Raw genomic sequence first — 18829 nt, 5'->3', positions numbered from 1 at the left:
ATGGGGAAAGTTTAAGGATATACTGCTAGAGTCCCGTAAAAAACTTATACCCTCTGGTAATCAAATGTCCAGGAATAAAAAGAAACCACTATGGATAAATAAGACTGTACAAAGTATAATAAAACAAAAACAAAGGGCGTTTAAAATCTTAAAGGCTGAGAATACAGAAATAGCATTTCAGAAGTACCGTATTTTCCGCTTTATAAGACGCACCGGATTATAAGACGCACCCCAAATTTAGACATAAAAAAATGTAAAAAAAAGAAAAATGGGGTCCGTCTTATACTCCGGTGTTCTCTTACCGGAGGGGGGCAGCAGTGGTGGTGAAGCGGGGTCACAGGAGGCACAGGTTGTGCTGGCAGGCGCGGCGGGTCAGTGGCAGCGGGGTCTGTGGTTGCAGGTGCCGTGGCGTCCGTGGTTGCAGGTGCGGTGGCATCCGTGGTGGTGGCAGCAGCGGCGGCGGGTGAGCCGTGCAGCAGGCCGATGCAGTGAGTGTCTGCGGTCCCGGTTCAGTGGTGGCAACGGCGGCGACGGCTCAGTGGTGGGAGCAGCGGCGACTGCTCAGTGGTGGCAGCGGCGCCGACTGCTCAGTGGTGGAGCAGACGGATGCGGTGTTTTCCCAGTGTGTCCGCGGTCCCGATTCAAGTAATGGTGCCCGGAGCAACGCATGCGCAGATGGAGCTCTCATCCGAGGGCTCCATCTGCGCACATGCTGACTCCCGGAGCAGCACGTGCGCAGATGGAGCGCTCATCCAAGAGCTCCACCGGCGCCATCATTTGAAAGTGGGACCGTGGACAACTGGTAACTTGCTGCACAGCCACCCGCCCCGCACGCACAGAGTGGCAGCCAGCAGGCTGCCCGCCTACCCTGCGTGCAAGCCGCCGGGTACCTGTGCTTGGGTGCGGTGGCAGCCGGGTACCCGTGGCTGTGTGCGGGCGGCAGCTGGGTGCTGTGTGCGGGCAGCAGCTGGGTGCCTGTGTGAGGGCGGGAGCCGGGTGCCTGTGTGAGGGTGGCAGCCGGGTGCCGCCCGCACAGGCACCCAACTGCCGCCCGCACACAGCACCCGGCTGCCGCCCGCACACAGCCACGGGTACCCGGCTGCCACCGCACGCAAGCACAGGTACCCGGCCACTTGCATGCAGCCACAGGCACCCGGCTGCCTGATCGCCTCAGACAGGACCCCCCAGGTACCGCTATATAAGACGCACCCCCCATTTTCCTCCCAAATTTTTGGGAGGAAAAGTGCGTCTTATAAAGCGAAAAATACAGTTGTGGAGACACGGGGCTCAGTGGGTGCTCTTGTCCACTAAAACCCACCGCCTTTAGAAAGACAGCGTGGCTCAGGGCTCATCCCAACTGAACGCCGGCCTCCTTAACTGTGGGCGTAACACTACTCAGACGACACAGGGTGAGGGAACCACAATAATTAGACTTTGTTGGATCCCCAAACAATTAACGGCACATAACACATAACCAGCAAAACACACAAATGTAACAGGCAACAGAGTCTCACCCTTCCGCTGGCTCACCAGGGATTTAGAATGTCCTTGCCTCAGAGGTTCCAGGGCCGCTTACTCCAATCCAGCAGCACCCCGCTTTTGGCGGGCACCCACCAAGAAAGGAATAGTGCCAGATTTAGGAAGCTGGCTGAGGTCTGCAAAGTCTGTTCCAGGTGACTGAACTGTCCCAACCTGAGTGTCCTCCTTAGGTAGTCCTGTATGATGTTACGATCCTGGCAGCCGGAGTCGAAATCCCTAGGCTGTGGATATGGTCTCCAACCGGAACCGGAGTCCCTAGATTGAAGCCATAAGATATCCTGATCCTCTAGTCAGCTCCAAAGAGCTTAGACTGGATCCATCAGCATCCATCAACCACCTGGTGGCTTAAAGAAGTCCCTTTTATAGCCACATCCTTCCACTTAGATACACTACGTCCTCATCGATTGGTTGGACAAGAGCGCCTCTCCCATTGGATGAATCTCAAGCTGCATGGACAATGTTCATCCAAATGATGTCTACAGAAAGACTGAGGATATTTACATGAAGTCTGCAAGTCACAGACTCGACAATGGCTACTAAGGTAATTACATTAGATTAGCAATAGAACTACATTACAATGAATGCTCCGAAGGGTCTGGTCCCAAACAATAGTTAAGCAAACATAAGTTACCACACAGTAGAACAATAGGTCTGGCTGAATGTTAAGAAACTTTAACCCATGAGAGTCCATGTCGTCACATTCCTTCCCCTTCTTAGTATTAGCCAGACATGATAGGCTTCCGATCATCCTTCTCCTCTTAACGGCATTGTCCTTTTTAATGGTGAGGTCAGCAACAGAGGCTTGCATCTATACACCTCCCCCTGATTACCTCCCCCAAGTTGAGCAGCCATATTGTGGACAAGCACTAAGGTGGGGTCCATGAGTTGGGCCTGCACAAATCTCCCACTATCAATCCTCCCCCAGTCAATAGCCACAGTGTGGTTAGGCTTACTCACGGTTCTTGGCTCACAAGTGGATGATGGAGACCGGGAATGCAAACCATCCCTGGAAAAGATGTTAGAAAGATCCACATCAGGGTCCTGCTTGGCTTGGAGGTGGGTAATGGCTGCTTCAAACTGACTGGATAGTCCTTGTCCTAGGTCATTCTCCAAAATGACTGGTGTGAGCAGGTAATTCACAAGCCCCACTTTCACTTCCCTTTGAGTGGTATCCGAAACAACAGGCTTGGTGGGGCCATCTATGAACCCCACTTCAATTTCCTCCTGGCTAGTCCCCGAACCAACAGGTGTGGGGAGGCTGCCCATAAACTCCATATGGACCTCTTCCTGGTCAGACACCAAAGTAACTGGTGTGAGGAGGGTGTCCATAAGCTCCACATCAGCCTTGCTCTGATTAGTCTCCACAATGACAGGTGTGGGGAGGCTGTTCACAAGTCTCACATCAACCTCTCCCTGGTCCTTTCCCGAAATAACTGGTGTGGGGACGGTGTCCATAAGCTCCACATCAGCCTTGCTCTGGTCAGTCTCCACAATGACAGGTATGGGGAGGCTGTTCACAATCCCCACATCGATCGCTTCCTGGTTAGTTCCCAAAATACCAGGTGTGGGGAGGCTGTCCACAAGCTCCACCTCGACCTCTCCCTGGTCGGTCCTTAGGTCCAACTGCACACATGCCAGAGGAATGTCTGAGCGCTGGCCCTCAGCCAGGGAGATGGATAATTGGGAATCTGGTACAGGGTCTTCTGGGGAAACAATAGCTGGGCTTACCAGGGTAATGGAGGAACCAGTGTCTCGTAGTCCCTGGCTCTTGACCGGCTGAGCTGGTAGATGGGCTCCAAGCAAGTGGCCTTGGTTTTGGAGACAATCTTTATCTATATGTCCATGGCACCCACATGTTTAACAGCGCCATAGATTGGGTGAGTCACAGGCCCTGTTTGTAGTCCTTTGTTTTGGTGCAGCTTCTGCTGGGTAGCGGGACCATCCTTCTCGACTGGCTGGTGTTAGCAGTACTGCAGCTGGAATCCCATAAACATATTCCAGAACATAAGCCCTCTCTTCTCTTGAGGATTTAGGCCCCAATGCATCCAACAATGCTGTGGCTTGGGCCATTTTGGACAAAGTTGATTCCCGATTGTCACTAGATCCATGATGTGGCACATAGTTTAAATCCTCTGGGTCAATATCGGCGGGATCCTCATCGTCCTCTGCATCATTCTGGGCATCCCAACGGACTAATTTCTGGATCAAGTCTGACCGAGTCTCAGCGTTCCAGTAGATAATCTTTCGCCTCTGGCACAGATCCTGTAGCATCCATTTACTGCAGCGGTCGTAACTCCTCTCTTGTCCTTGTCCCATGGCTGAGCTGGTGGGGTTGGACATGGCAGCGTCCGAAACCTGAATGCCTCCCCTATGGCCTGCTGGGTATGCTCATGTGCCTCCCTGGTTGTTGAGCCCTGGACGGTGTCCGAAAACACCAGTCCGCTGCAGCTCCCCTGCGTAAACCAGGCTGAGTAGTATCCCACTGCTGCCACCAATTGTGGATACACGGGGCTCAGTGGGTGCTCCCGTCCACTAAAACCCACCGCCTTTAGAAAGACAGCGTGGCTCAGGGGTCATCCCTACTGAACGCCGGCCTCCTTAACCGTGGGCGTAACACTACTCAGACAACACAGGGTGAGGGAACCACAATAATTAGACTTTGTTGGATCACCAAACAATTAATGGCACATAACACATAACCAGCAAAACACACAAATGTAACAGGCAACAGAGTCTCACCCTTCCGCTGGCTCACCAGGGATTTAGAATGTCCTTGCCTCAGAGGTTCCAGGGCCGCTTACTCCAATCCAGCAGCACCCCGCTTTTGGCGGGCACCCACCGAGAAAGGAATAGCGCCAGATTTAGGAATCTGGCTGAGGTCTGCAAAGTCTGTTCCAGGTGACTGAACTGTCCCAACCTGAGTGTCCTCCTTAGGTTGTCCTGTATGATGTTACAATCCTGGCAGCCGGAGTCGAAATCCCTAGGCTGTGGATATGGTCTCCAACCGGAACCGGAGTCCCTAGATTGAAGCCATAAGATATCCTGATCCTCTAGTCAGCTCCAAAGAGCTTAGACTGGATCCATCAGCATCCATCAACCACCTGGTGGCTTAAAGAAGTCCCTTTTATAGCCACATCCTTCCACTTAGATACACTGCGTCCTCATCGATTGGTTGGACAAGAGCGCCTCTCCCATTGGATGAATCTCAAGCTGCATGGACAATGTTCATCCAAATGATGTCTACAGAAAGACTGAGGATATCTACATGAAGTCTGCAAGTCACAGACTCGACAATGGCTACAAAGGTAATTACATTAGATTAGCCAAACAACAACTACATTACAATGAATGCTCCGAAGGGTCTGGTCCCAAACAATAGTTAAGCAAACATGAGTTACCACACAGTAGAACAATACGTCTGGCTGAATGTTAAGAAACTTTAACCCATGAGAGTCCATGTCGTCACAACGGTATAAAGACATTAATAGGAAATGCAAAAAAGAAATCAAACAAGCAAAACTAGCTACTGAAACAAAAATCACCAAAGACATTAAAATATATCCCAAAATCTAATATAAAAAGCTGAATGTGTGTATGTATGTATGTATGTGTGTGTGTGTGTATGTCTGGGATTGGCATCTGCACCGTTGCAGCTACAGCCACAGAATTTTGCACACTCACACTTCTGGACCCCGAGAGCGTCATATGCTATGTTTTGAGGGGAAATTTTAACCCTGCGCTTTACAGTTATTCACCAAAAAACCTGCCTCCATTAAAGCGAATGGAGCTGGGAGCCACAGTGCAGCCAGAACTTCAGAAGAATGCGCAGCTACGCCCTTAAATGGAATGTTAGCGTGTCACAATGCAGCCAGGGAAAGAGGCAGACACAGACAGGGTAAGAAACAGACATAGACAGGGTAAGAGACAGTGTTACAGGGGGCTGTCTGATAATAAAACCTAAAGGAGTATCAGACAGTCAGGGTCCACCGTGCAAAGACTCTGCTGCAGACTATGGCAGAGTGCAATACCTCTGTTAAACTCACAGAGATATATAATTAGTAAATAAGGCAATTCCTCCCTTACTTGGAGGGTGTGTGGAATGGTCTCTGTTAATAATCACAGAGACAAAGGCAGTGAGTGTGAAATGGCACCTACCTAGGTCCGTTCCTCTAGTGGTGCCAGGAGACAGACAGCAGCATAAGCCGCACAAAGCTCCTACCTCTGTTCGCTCCCCTAGTGTGCGAGGATACGAACAACTGCCAGACGCAGTATAAGGAACGTTACCCTAGCGGCAACGTCCACCTACGAGTAGAATCACAAGGCCCAGCCGGACCATGTGCCTCAGGCACCTGCCTATGTCCGCTCCCCTAAGAGGTAAGGATATGGACTGCAGCCGAAGCTGTAAGGTATAAGAACGCTACCCTGCCGGTAGCGCTCACCTAGCATAGACAGAGAGATGCCTAGAGGAACGTGCACAGAGCGTCTACTCTCATGCATGAACCAAGAGGACTGAGCGCCATGCGGCGTGCGTCAGGGTCTTATATAGACTCTGTGCCTCATCTAAGATGGAGGACACCAGAGCCAATCCGCTGCCAGAACGACAGGAATGACGTCACGCTGGCCTATCACCGAGCAAAGCGTCACAAGCACATGACCAGCGACCAATCGGCATAGAAGGTGTCAGAGACATGTGACCACGTGTCACAAGCACATGACCAGCGGCCAATCGGCATAGAAGGTGTCAGAGACATGTGACCTCGTGTCAGCGATGATGTCACCCGCACATGTGCAATGGCTCCAAGATAGGACTTAGTCTCCAGCGCTTGCACATGTGCAGTAGCAAGAAATCTGGGCATAGTCTCCAGTGCTCGCACATGTGCAGTAGCAAGAAATCTGGACATAGACTCCAGTGCCACAGCAACCGTAACAGTACCTCCCCCTCAAGGGCCCCCCTCCCGGCGACGCAGGTAATTGGCAACTAAGTCGGGAGCATGGACAGCCTCCTCAGGCTCCCAAGAGCGATGTTCCGGGCCGTAGCCCTCCCAATCTATCAAGAAGAACCTGCGCCCTCTAACCATCTTAGAACCAACTATGGCTCATACCTCATAGCTAGAGCGAGAGGAATCAGAGGCAGGAGAGTGCACTTCACGAGCGTGAGGTAAAATAGCCGGCTTTAGCAGTGAGACATGGAATTTGTCATGGATCCTAAGATGGACGGGTAACTTCAATTGGTAGACTACAGGTTTTCCCTTTCGAAGAACCTCATAAGGACCCAGGAAGCGAGGAGAAAATTTGACAGAGCTCACTCTAAGTCTCACGTGTTTTGCAGAGAGCCACACAAAGTCCCCCGGAGAAAAGACAGGAGCCGGGGGACGAAACCGATCGGACACCGTCTTCATACGGTCCTTAGCTGCTTGGATCGACTCTTGAGTCTGATCCCAAACCTCTCTGGCATTAGTTGCCCAGTCGGCCACAAGAGGAGAAGGTGCATCAGTGGGAAACGGTACCGGTACCCTAGGGTGTTGCCCATTATTGAGTACGAACGGTGTCTGCCCAGTGGCTTCAGCCAGCGAATTGTTAAGGGCAAATTCTGCCCAGGGTAGGAGGGAGGACCAGTTATCGTGGTTCTCAGCAACAAATTTTCGAAGGTATATAATCATGGATTGATTGGTACGCTCAACCAAACCATTGGTCTCCGGATGGTATGCCGAAGAGAGATTCAACTCAATTTGCAGAAGGCTACAAAGATCTCGCCAGAAACGGGAAGCAAATTGCGGGTCTCTATCACAAATGATACGATCTGGCATCCCGTGAAGCCTAAAGACATGCTTCAGGAATAGTTTGGCTAGTACCCTGGAAGATGGGATTCTCAATAACGGTACGAGATGAACCATCCGGGAGAAATGGTCCGTAATGACCCACACAAATCTATGTCCCTGTGAACACGGAAGATCACCCACAAAGTCCATGCCTACCACCTCCCATGGTCTATCTGGCACTGGTAAAGGATGCAAAAGCCCAGCCGGTCTCTGCCGTAATGGACGGTTGCGAGCACACGAGTAGCAGGAACCGACATATCTCTTGACGTGGCTGGCTAAGTGTGGCCACCAATACCACCTCTCCAGTAACTCTCGTGTCCGCCTAATACCAAAATGCCCACCCACCTTTGAGGTGTGGGCCCACGACAGTATATCATTCTGTCGATCAGGCGGAACAAAGGTCTTGCCCGGTGGGATTTGGTCTAACGTCACAGGGGAGAGCGTATGAAAAACCCTGGAGGGAAGGATAAGACGAGGTTCGTCAATCTCTTCCTGGGTAGAAACCGTAGAGCGAGACAGGGCGTCTGCCTTGTTATTCTTACTCCCAGACAGATAGTTGATGGAGAAGTGAAAGCGGGAAAAAAACAAGGACCAGCGGGCTTGGCGAGGATTCAGACGCTGATCGGTTTGTAAGTACGTCAGATTCTTATGGTCTGTATAGACCTGGAAAGGATGTTTCGCTCCTTCCAGCAAGTGACGCCACTCCTCCAAGGCTAATCTCAGGGCGAGCAGTTCCCTATCCCCAATGGTATAGTTTCTCTCTGCCGGTGAAAAGATTTTAGCAAAGAAGAAACACGGCCTTTTTCTACCTGCACCGTTCTTTTGATACAAGACCAGCACCCACTGAAGAGGCATCAACCTCCAAGAGGAAGGGCTTATTCTCATCGGGTCTTTGAAGAACGGGAGCAGTTGAAAAGTGTCTTTTTACTGCCTCAAAAGCCTGAGATGTCTCAGTAGACCAGACTTTGGGATTAGCACCTTTCTTAGTCAAGGCCACCAAAGGGGCCACCAAAGTAGAAAAGTGGGGTATGAACTGCCTGTAATAATTTATGAATCCTAAGAAGCGTTGCACCGCCTTCAAGGAATGAGGTTCGGACCATTCCAGGACAGCAGAGAGCTTCGCAGGATCCATAGCCAGACCCTCTTGTGAGATAATGTAGCCCAAAAAAGGCAAGGATGACTGCTCGAATACACATTTTTCGAGTTTAGCAAACAATGAGTGCTCCCTTAAACGGGAAAGGACACGAACGACATCCTGACGATGAGTCTCCAGCTCAGGAGAAAAAATCAGGATGTCGTCCAGATACACCACTACAGAGGATAACAGTAAATCCCTGAACACATCGTTTACGAAGTCCTGAAATACTGCGGGTCATTACATAAACCAAAAGGCATGACGAGGTATTCATAGTGACCGTCTCGGGTGTTAAAAGCGGTCTTCCATTCGTCACCCTCTCGAATTCGTACCAAGTTATACGCACCCCGCAGATCCAACTTCGAAAAACTTGAGCTCCCCTGAGTCTGTCAAAGAGCTCCGAAATTAAAGGTAATGGGTATTTGTTCTTTATTGTGATTGCGTTGAGACCCCTGTAATCTATGCAGGGACGCAAATCACCCTCTTTCTTCCGAACAAAGAAAAACCCAGCTCCTGCGGGAGAGACAGACTTACGAATTAACCCCTTCTCTAAACTCTCTCTTATATAGGTGGACATGGCCTCCGACTCAGGTATCGACAAGGGGTAAACGCTGCCCTTAGGTGGAACCGAACCTGGGATAAGGTCTATGGCACAGTCATACGGCCTATGGGGTGGAAGAACCTCAGCACCCTGTTTGGAGAACACGTCAGCAAAATCCAAATAGGGTGTAGGTATGGGAGAGAGATCAGTTGATGCAACCGCAACGACCTTAGGTGGTAAGGGAAGACATCGGGACTGACATTTCGAACCCCAACTAATAATGCTGTCGGACTCCCAGTCAATGTGAGGAGCATGAGTCCGAAGCCATGGGAGACCCAGAAGGACGTCGTCTATACCCTCAGGCAAAACAAGAAAAGAAATCTCCTCTATGTGACCCTGAGACAGGGAAAGGCGCAAGGGAACTGTCCTCAATGTAATGGAGTCAGACAACATAGTTCCATTAACAACACGGACAGGAATAGGCGCCTCTAACATGATAGAGGGAATATTGTGTCTCTTTACAAATCCTGAGGATACAAAAGTCCCGTCAGCTCCGGAATCCACAAAAGCCATAATAGGCCATGTATTCTCAGAGAATGAGAGCTGACCTGGGATACTACACTTAGAGGGTGCAGAAGACGTCTCTAGTAACCCCCCTCTAATGGTTACTAGGCCTGGGAGTTTCCCTGACGGCTAGGACACTTGTTGACATAGTGCCCAGCCTTACGACATACGTAACATATAGGAGGACCAGACTTGCGTAGTCTGGAGGACCTAACTCCATAGGAGTGGGAGATGTTTCAGATGCTGAGGAAGATGGTAGTGGACCCTCAACAACTGGAATAGCCCGATGCTTAGGGCGTGAGGAAGAGACCTCGAGTCTACGTTCCCTATGGCGTACGTCGATCCTCGTTGCTACTGTGATCAAGTCTTCCAGAGAAGCAGGGACCTCACGAGTAGCAAGAGCATCCTTGACATAGCCTGCCAACCCTCTCCAGAAGATAGGAATCAACACCTTCTCTGGCCAATCTAGTTCTGCCACCAGAGTTCTAAAAGCAATGGCATAAGAACTAGTGGATAACGAACCCTGAGCTAGATCTAACAGTCTCAGGGCCGCATCATGGGTAACCTGCGGACCCATGAATACCGCCTTAAGAGCATCAAGAAAGTCTTGATGTCTCAGAGTAACCACATCAGAGCGCTCCCATAGGGGAGTCGCCCATTCTAAGGCTTTGTCCTGAAATAAGGAGATGATAAAGCCTACTCTGGACCTCTCCGTAGAGAAGCGAGAAGAGTTGACCTCTAGGTGTATCTGACACTGACTAATGAAACCATGACATGATCTGGCATCGCCAGAATATCTGTTTGGCAGAGCAAGTCGAGGATCATGTGCAGATGTCACCATGGTCTGAGGTTTATCCTCTATACTCTTGAGCCGTGACTCAAGTACTTGTATGTAACGGTGTAACTGCTGATATTCTGCCATAACTGCCAGACCCTTGGCTCAGTCCTAATGTTACAGGGGCTGTCTGATAATAAAACCTAAAGGAGTATCAGACAGTCAGGGTCCACCGTGCAAAGACTCTGCTGCAGACTATGGCAGAGTGCAATACCTCTGTTAAACTCACAGAGGAATATAATTAGTAAATAAGGCAATTCCTCCCTTACTTGGAGGGTGTGTGGAATGGTCTCTGTTAATAATCACTGAGACAAAGGCAGTGAGTGTGAAATGGCACCTACCTAGGTCCGTTCCTCTAGTGGTGCCAGGAGACGGACAGCAGCGTAAGCCGCACAAAGCTTCTACCTACGTTCGCTCCACTAGTGTGCGAGGACACGAACCACTAGATATGGCACCTGCCTAGGTCCGCTCTTCTAGTGGTGCAAAAGAGACAGACAGCAGCATAAGCCGCACAAAGCTCCTACCTCTGTTCGCTCCCCTAGTGTGCGAGGATACGAACAACTGCCAGACGCAGTATAAGGAACGTTACCCTAGCGGCAACGTCCACCTACGAGTAGAATCACAAGGCCCAGCCGGACCATGTGCCTCAGGCACCTGCCTATGTCCGCTCCCCTAAGAGGTAAGGATACGGACTGCAGCCGAAGCTGTAAGGTATAAGAACGCTACCCTGCCGGTAGCGCTCACCTAGCATAGACAGAGAGATGCCTAGAGGAACGTGCACAGAGCGTCTACTCTCATGCATGAACCAAGAGGACTGAGCGCCGTGCGGCGTGCGTCAGGGTCTTATATAGACTCTGTGCCTCATCCAAGATGGAGGACACCAGAGCCAATCCGCTGCCAGAACGACAGGAATGACGTCACGCTGGCCTATCACCGAGCAAAGCGTCACAAGCACATGACCAGCGACCAATCGGCATAGAAGGTGTCAGAGACATGTGACCACGTGTCACAAGCACATGACCAGCGGCCAATCGGCATAGAAGGTGCCAGAGACATGTGACCTCGTGTCAGCGATGATGTCACCCGCACATGTGCAATGGCTCCAAGATAAGACTTAGTCTCCAGCGCTTTCACATGTGCAGTAGCAAGAAATCTGGACATAGACTTCAGTGCCACAGCAACCGTAACAGAGAGACACAAAGAGACAGACACAGACAAAGAGACAGACTGACAGGGAAAGAGAGAGACAGGTTAAGAGACAGACACAGACAAAGAGACAGAGACAGACACAGGGAAACAGACAGACAGGGAAAGAGAGGGAAAGATACAGACAGTGTAAGAGACAGACAAAGACAGGTAAAGAGACAGACACATGGAAAGAGACAGAGGGAAAGAGGGAAAGAGACAGTCAGGGAAAGAGAGGGAAACAGACAGACAGGGAAAAAGAGGGAAAGAGACAGACAGGGAAAGAGACAGACAGGGAAAGTGACAGATATAGATAGACAGACAGGGAAAACGATAGACCGACAGGTAGACCGACAGGGAAAAAGATTGAGACAGATGGAGAAAGAGACAGAGACAGTCAGAAACAGACAGGGAAAGAGACAGACCTACAAAGAGATAGAGAGAAAGACAGAGAGATATATACAGAGGGGGAGACAGACAGAGAATGGGAGAGAAACAGAGAGACAGTTAATATCCCGGGCAGCGCCGGGTGCTATGTTGTGAGGTGAAATTTTAACCCCGCGTGTTCCAATTTACCAATCAATTTTGTCCCTATCTACATAATGGGGAAAAAGTGAAATGAAAAGCGTTGGGGGCAAATTGACAGCTGCCAGATGTAAACAAGGGGGACTTAAAGAGTGAGAGCGATGGCGCCAAAGAGTATATACCATACAGTTGCTAGGGTGGGGCCCTGAAATTGAATACTCACCACACTCGGGCATATGAACACACACACAAAATGTGCCACACAGTACCACGTACTTGAACAGATATACCACCCTCAGCACACATTTCACCATGTGAAACAATTTAATAATTACATTTCTATCTATTTGTTTTGTGTTTTTTGTGTGCAGAATACATTTTTGTTAATACATTCTATTTTGTTAACAGCAGTTATTAACCCGGGTGAAGCCGGGTAGTACAGCTAGTCTTTTATAATTACATTAATGCCAAAAGGAAAACAAAAGATAGTATTGGTCCCTTAAAATATAATAACAAGTTAGTTATAGAGGACAAACAAAAGACTGAGATATTAAATAGGCATTTCTCATCTGTGTTCACCAAGGAACTGACTGTACCAGGGATCATTCAACAAGTGAAAAATCAAAGTTCACCACCCGCTATAATTAATTTAACACAAGAAAAAGTATGCCTACGTCTGAGTAAATTAAACATTGACAAATCCCCAGGGCCAGATGGCATTCATCCACGAATATTGAGGGAATTGAGCTCCGTAATCGAAGGACCGCTGTATCTCATCTTTTTAGACTCGCTTGTAACAGGGTTGGTGCCTCAGGATTGGAGGATTGCTGATGTGGTACCGATATTTAAGAAAGGTAAGAGGGTAGATCCAGGCAACTACCATCCAGTAAGCCTGACATCAGTAGTATGCAAAGTTTTTGAGGGCATTTTAAGGGATGACATGAAAAAATATATTGCAGAAAATAATATAATAACTGACAGACAGCATGGATGCATGAAAGATAAGTCGTGTCTAACCAACCTGTTGGGGTTCTATGAGGGGGAAAGTGCAAACCTGGATATTGGTAATGCAGCTGATGTGATTTTTTTGGACTTTGCAAAGACATTTGATACTGTACCACATAATAGACTTATACTAAAGCTCCAGAAGCAAGGACTAGGGGAAACTATAAGCAACTGGGTAAGGAATTGGCTAAAATATAGGAAACAAAGAGTAGTCATAAATGGTACATTCTCTAAATGGGCTATAGTCAGCAGTGAGGTGCCGCAGGGATCTGTGCTAGGACCGATTCTTTTTAATCTCTTTATTAATGACCTTGTGGATGGGATTGATAGTAAAGTGTCGGTCTTTGCTGATGACACCAAACTATGTAGGATATTAAAAACTGACCTTGATAGTACAATATTACAAAAAGATCTGGATAAGTTGTCAGAATGGGCAGATACTTGGCAAATGAGATTTAATGTTGATAAATGTAAAGTAATGCACCTAGGACGGAGTAATCCTATAGCTGCGTATACATTAAATGGAAGCAAACTCGGGACTACAGAACAGGAGAAGGACTTGGGTATTCTCATTACAAATAAGCTGAGCAACAGCACTCAATGTCAAGCAGCAGCTGCTAAATCAAACAAGATTTTAGGGTGTATAAAAAGAGAGATTAGATCCCGTGATCCCAACGTATTGTTACCCCTCTATAAATCACTTGTAACGCCACATCTGGAATATGGGATCCAATTTTCGGCTCCATATTTTAAAAAGGATATTCAAAAGTTAGAGTCAGTTCAAAGGCGGGCAACTAGACTACTACAAGGAATGGAAGGCCTCCCATATGATGACAGGTTGAAAAAGCTAGATATGTTTAGCTTAGAAAAAAGACATCTCAGAGGAGATCTCATTTATATGTATAAATACATGTGTGGTCAATATAAAGGACTGGCACATGACTTATTTCTTCCAAAGACAATACTAAGGACCAGGGGGCACTCCCTGCGAGTGGAAGAAAAGCGATTCCGACAGCTAAATAGGAAAGGGTTCTTTACAGTTAGAGCAGTCAGACTGTGGAATGCCGACCACAAGAGGCAGTAATGGCAGATACTATAACAGCTTTTAAACAAGGGCTGGATGATTTCCTCAGTACACAAAACATTGTTGGTTATAAATGACTTAGTGACTAAATGTAGAACTGGTGGAGGAAGATTGAACTAGATCGACCTAGGTCTTTTTTCAACCTAAGTAACTATGTTACTATATTACTATGATTGGCTGTTATTGCATTTTGCGCAAAATTTGCAAAGACCAAAAATGTAATTTTGGCGGTTGGATTTTTTTGCAGCTACACCGTTTGCCAATCAGATTAATTGATTGTATAATTTGATAGATCGAGCATTTCTGAACGTGGCTATACCAAATGTGTGTATATTTTTTATTTTGTTTACTCTTTAATTTTCAATGAGGCAAATGGGGGGTTATTTCAACTTTTAGGTTTTTTAAATTTTTAAAACTATTTTTACTTGTACTAGTCCCCCTAGGGGGCTATAAGGATCAGCAGTCTGATTGATGATTCATTTCTCTTCATCAGAGCTGCACAGATCAGACCAGAAGAAATTCTCATCTATTGTTACAGGCAGCGCTCTGCCGGCTGTTACAGGAAGTGAGTCATGATAGTGACAGGAGTCATCACATGACCCTGTGTTACCATGGCAACCATCGTCTCCCTCTGGTCACGTCATGGGGCTTCCGATGGTAGCGGGTAAGCTCGTGTTACCTGCCGCGGTCATTTAAATTGCGCTGTCACATTTTGACAGAGCAATCTAAGGGGTTAACAGGTGTGGGTGAATCATGGATCCACCTTTGCCTGCGAGGCACAGGTCTGCTGTACAAATCAGCAGACATGTGTGGGAATTGCCACTGGATCACCGCAGCAGCCAGCGGTGATCACCCATTTCATAATTTAGGATGTACTGGTATGACCTCGGTTGTGAAGAAGTTAAAGGGAAAATTCCAATACATTCTATTCTTTAATAAGTGTGTACTTAGCTGCGTACTTAATTAAAAATGTGCATGTCATGCATTAAAGTACTGGGAAGTGGACATGGTACTGACGTTTGTGCACACCATGGCCGTGTGATAGGACAAACTGTGCTTGCATCTTGTTCTAGGCTCCTGTCCCAATTTATAGGGGCACATGGTACACCACTATTGAAGCGAGAACAATGCGAGCAGGTTGTGAATTGGATGGCAGATAATGCTTCTAGTCTATTTACCAGCACCACCTTGTCTTTCACACGGTCCAGTCTCACTAGCCAAGAGTCAGGAGGACCACATAATCCTCACCCTAATACTCATTCCTCCCTCTATGACGAGTACCAGGAGACAAGTCACCCCACACTTGGATACTCTGAGGAGCTCTGTACAGTTTCATTCATGGCTGCTTCTGGCCTCTCACCATGCCCGTTTCAAGAGTGACATGTGGAGGTTGTGTGTGATGATTCTGTGACGCACTGGGCAATCCAGGGGTCACAGGTCATCACACCACCACACCCTACACCCCAGTTAGGAACACCAAAGATAACCAGAAATCCTTGTTGCCTTCCTCCAGGGGCTGATGTTCACACCAGGGGGTGGGCCAGGCAGTAGGCTCCGCCCACCGAGTAGTTCACAGCCCTGGAGGCGGGAAAACCAGGCAGTCAGCTCAGGGAAGAGCTACAGTGAGGAGTAAACAAGCAGATAGAGTTTGGAGGAGGAAGTGAGAGGAGTAAACAAGGAGTCGAGTTAAAGAAGTGAAAGTAGAAGTGAAGTAGTAGTGGAGCTAAGGAGAGAAACTAAAGTGACAAGTGACAGTAGTAAAGCCTGAAGTTAGTCCGGGTGTGTGCCCCGGGCTGAGAGACAGCAAGGTCAGCAGACGGCGGTGATTGTCCGCAGGGGTGACTTCTCGGAGGTTGCTGGAAGGACCGCGGACGGGTAGTGGCCCGGCGGTCTGGAGCAGTATACGAAGAACAGTCAGCACCAGGGCAGGGGCCTCTCGGATCCCGGCAAGGCTAGGAGTCGCCATAATTTGCCAAATCCGTCAGTGAAGGGAACGTCTGTCTCCAAACAACCAAGTCCCGATTGAAGGCAACAGTCCAACCGTTACGGAGAGACACCGCCACCGCCAGGGCACCAGTTTCTCAGGGCCAGCGCCTGCGGGCAAAGTAGGGCTCCTCCGGCCCATATCCAAGCCGGGGAGCGGGTTACCGGTGGGAACCCATCGCAACCATTATCAACTTAGGTGCAGGACAGAGGGACCGTCACCGTCACCTACTGGGGAAAGCAAGTGCAGCCGTCCGTGGGAACCGTCTTTCCAGCCGTGTGTTTTACCGAGAACTGTGTCATCGTCTCAGGCTGAGTGAGTACCACAGTGCCGCAAGGCACAGCGCTGCCCCCGCGTCCCTGCGCCCACCAAGCCCTGCATCTCCCACCTTATCACTGGGCCCCGGGATCACCAACCCCTACCCACGGAGGGGCAACACAACAACTAGCTGCTTCATATCATCATTCCCGGGATCCTCATACATAGCAGCGGTGGTGCCAACAAATCACCACAACCGTGGGTGGCGTCACGGACAATAAACTATATCCCAAAACCCAATCCCCTTTCACTCACGGGCGAGGAGCGCCGCTAGAGTCCCCGGGATCCGGCCCATCGCTCGAGCCACCGAGCAGCAGCAGGCCGCAGCAGCCGCGGCAGCCGGACCCGAGCAGTGGGAGAGCACGGCGTCCCCTCCTCCGCCCGCGACAACTTGGCGTCACGAACAGGATCTTACCGCTCTGCCGTTGGGTAGAGGTGCGCCTTGTGACCGCCAGAGGTATCCGGCTGAAAAATTTCAGAAGTCGCCATCTTTGGCGCGAAAAGTTCCCGCTCGAGCGTCTTCTCAAGTAGCAGAGGCGCGAAGGCCAAAACCCCGCCCCAATAGAGGAGGGGCCGGAAAGAAGCTAAGGGGGACGCAGATGGAGAGATGGCGGCGTCCTCGAATTGGAGTGCGGGAATACCCGCCACCGGAGTACCCAAGCTCTGGGGAAAACGAGGCGGAGTAGCTTTTGAGGACTGCGGCCCGGGTGAGCTCCCCGCCGGGACCGCTGCGTGGCTGGAGCGGAAGTTGGGCCGATTCTGCGTGAAGGTAAGGGCGCAGAGCCTGCAGCAGTTGATGGATTGGAAGGCAGAAATGCGAAGGATGGTTGCCGTAGTGGGGGCCCGTGAGCAAGGCGCCGCTGCAGCCGTGCCGCGTCGCGATCAGTCCACCCAAACCCCAGAACCGGCCCTGATTGAGTGGGAGTCGGACATCAGCACCGCGGCTGGGGGTCCGGAGAGAATGTCGTTGATGGAGGAAGAGGTCCCAAGCATGCCGCCTCCGCCGCCATTCCTAACGGCTGTTAGTGGTTCGGGGTTGAACTGCCAGTGGGAGGAAAACCCCATGTACCGCTCGGTCCCGGAGTGAGCCGACCCCCTGCGGTGGTAGCCGCCTCAAGGGCAGCGGATGCCCGCTGCAGTAGTCCCCGTTGGGACCACAAGTCTGTGTGAGTTGTTTGTTTGCAAAAATGATGATAAGATGATTACCGAAGCTTCACCAGATTGTCTACAGTGATTGAGAGAACCGGCCGTTGCCGGCACCGTTGTCCCCGTGGGGACCGTTTAACAAGTTGCATGGAGAACTTTCCATGGACAAGCCCGTGAACTTGCAGGGCAACCACAGACGTTAGTGCAGGGGTCGGGAACCTATGGCTCGCGAGCCAGATATGGCTCTTTTGATGGCCGTATCTGGCTCGCAGACAGGGCTCCTACCTGTCTATGGGAAGGATCAGGGCCGGCGCCAGCACAATTGAGAGCAATGATGAGAGAGTGAGCGGCGCGCTCCCTCTCTTATCATTCTCCCCGCTGTAACTGTCGGCGTTCTTCTGACAGCTCTGCAGCGAGCGCGGTGACGTCATCACTGCGCGCCTGCTGAGAGGTCAGCGAGCGACAGCAATGGACGATGCGCCGAGGAGACCGGATCAGCGGGGGAACGAGTGAGCCGCCCCTCTACTGACACTGGGCTCCCCTGACTCACAGGCCGGCCACTACACAGCGGCACTAGTACACATAGGGGCCCGGCAGCCGCTCTGCGTCTATGTGTAGTGCTGCTGTGTAGTGGCCGAACTGTGAGTCAGGGGAGCCCAGTGTCAGTAGAGGGGCCCCTGACCTGGAGAGGCACCAGCCATGTCTGAGCTGCAGGAGTGCTCCTGACCTGCACAGAAGACGGAATACTCCATCCTGCAGGACCTGCGATGACGTCACGCCCATGTGACTGTGTGGGAGGAGACACAGGATGCCGGGCAGAAAGCAAGACATGCTGAATCCTGAAGGAGATTTGGACACATGATGACTGGTAATAAGAAAAGAGGGGACATGAGGGGGAGGGGGGCTGCAGGGTGAGGGGCATATGAGGGCTGCAGACTGACAGAAGGATGTGAAGGGGTGCAGAGTGTTTGAGAGGGGTAAGTTGGGGTACAGGCAGGGTGAGATATGTGAGCAGGGTGTGTGAGATATGGGGGTGTATTGTGTGTGATATGGGGGGGTGCAGGCTGTATGGGAAGCAGGGTATGTGACATATGGGGGTGTAGTGTGTGAGATCTGGGGGGTGCAGGCTGTATGGGAAGCAGTGTGTGT

The sequence above is a fragment of the Anomaloglossus baeobatrachus genome, chromosome 7, assembly GCF_048569485.1.
Source record: "Anomaloglossus baeobatrachus isolate aAnoBae1 chromosome 7, aAnoBae1.hap1, whole genome shotgun sequence".
In the NCBI taxonomy this organism is placed as follows: domain Eukaryota; kingdom Metazoa; phylum Chordata; class Amphibia; order Anura; family Aromobatidae; genus Anomaloglossus; species Anomaloglossus baeobatrachus.
The sequence above is the reverse complement of the archived record's forward strand: the minus strand, read 5'-3'. Positions refer to the sequence as shown.